This window comes from Mandrillus leucophaeus, unplaced genomic scaffold, assembly GCF_000951045.1.
Source record: "Mandrillus leucophaeus isolate KB7577 unplaced genomic scaffold, Mleu.le_1.0 Scaffold93, whole genome shotgun sequence".
In the NCBI taxonomy this organism is placed as follows: Eukaryota; Metazoa; Chordata; class Mammalia; order Primates; family Cercopithecidae; genus Mandrillus; species Mandrillus leucophaeus.
Window position 1 is genome coordinate 1,504,720 of NW_012110141.1, and position 1,853 is coordinate 1,506,572.

Consider the following 1,853-nt stretch of genomic DNA (forward strand, 5'->3'; position numbering starts at 1 on the left):
GATTAAAAAAAAAAAAAAAAAAAAAGGAAGCAAATCTTGTGTTAGAAAACTCTGACCTTTACCAGCCTGGATCCCTAAACATTTTTTGAGTTACATAAAATATGACCAGTTTCCTTTAAAGTTTGCATAATTCATTTTTAAAAATTATTTTGTTTTATTGAGATGTTGTCTCACTTTGTCACCCAGGATGGAGTGCAGTGGCACAATCATGGCTCACTGCAGCCTCAGCCTCCCAAGTAGTTGGAACTACAGGCATGCCCTACCATGTCCGGCTAATTTTGTATTTTTCATAGAGACAGAGTTTCATCATGTTGTCCAGGCTGGTCTTGAACTCCTGGGCTCAAGCACTCCACCCTCCTGGGCCTCCTAAAGTGCTAGGATTACAGGCATGAGCCACCACTCCCAGCCACATAATTCATTTTTAAATGCCACTACAAAACTGACAGTTAACATCAACAATAAAATATTTAATGCAAGCCCAATCCTCCCTAATACAAACATATTCTTAACAATTAGAATAGTGTCACAACTAAAACATGAATAGCTCAACACCACAGAGCTAGGCAGAGCAACACAATAGAAGTCAAGAAACAGACACACAGGTATGTGGGATTTAGTCAGAGGGAAAATGGACTATTAATAAATGACTGGGAAAATCAGTAGCCATCTGGGAAAAAAAGTAAACTGGGATCCATATGTACTAAAATAAAATCAATATGGATAAATAATTTAAATATAAAAATACTGAAACTACAGTAGTTCCAAAAGAAACCCTGGACATTTGAAAAATAATAATTTTAAGATAGGGAACTCCTTTTTCTCTTCATGACATTAAATCCAAAGACTTTAAAATAAGCTGCTGATAAATTCATCTGCATGGAAAAATCTAACATAACCCGAGTCAAAAGATGAACAAACTGCAAACAACTCCAATTCTTATCACATGAGGGGCTTATTTCCCTTAGGTATAATGTAATACAACTTGGTAACAGCCCAATGGCAAAGGATATGAACAGTTCGCAGAAAGACAAATACAAACAGCTCTTACAAATTTGTGAAAATATGCTCATTCTCCTACGAGAAATGCAAATTAAAACCAGATGAGATACCATTTTTTACTTAACAGATTGGCAAAAATTAAGAAATGTCATAACATACTGTGCCGGCAAGGATATAAGGAAACAGGTACTTTCATACCTTGCCTGTGACGGCATATGTTAGCACAGCTTCCATGAAAGGCAGTTAGAGTAGTATCTTTGACAAGTACAAATGCACATATCCTTTCACCTGGTAATTACACATTCATCACACATGGCACTATCACCTGTGAGCATAATAATACATGTACAAAGTTACCCCTTGCAGCATTGCTGGATGTAGCAAAATCAATAGGAAACCGACTAAACAAAATATGGAGTTAAAATAATACTATGCTGCCATTTAAAATGATTTTTTTAAAAACCCATACCTCTATATGCAGCAGTCTGAAGACATACGGTTTTAAGAAAAAAAGATGCATAACAATATATAAAGTCTATCATCATCTGTGATTTAACAGGGAGAGAGAATATGATCATACACACACACTTTTAAAAATATATATGAGGCTGGGTGCGGCGGTGCATGCCTGTAATCCCAGCACTTTGGGAGGCCAAGGCGAGCAGACCACAAGGTCAAGAGATCGAGACCATCCTGTCCAATACGGTGAAAACCCGTCTCTACTGAAAATACAAAAAATTAGCTGGGCATGGTGGCGCCACTGCACTCCAGCCAGGCGAAAGAGCAAGACCCCATCTCAAAAAAAAAAAAAGTATATATATACACACACATATATACCCACATATACACATATA

The 1,853-nt window shown here is 37.0% G+C and overlaps 1 protein-coding gene across 2 annotated transcripts in view; it reads right to left on the minus strand.

Moving 5' to 3' along the window:
• The window catches only part of KANK1 (KN motif and ankyrin repeat domains 1), a 257,723-nt gene that overhangs the window by 229,625 nt on the left and 26,245 nt on the right, over positions 1 to 1,853 (minus strand). The window lies entirely within an intron of this gene.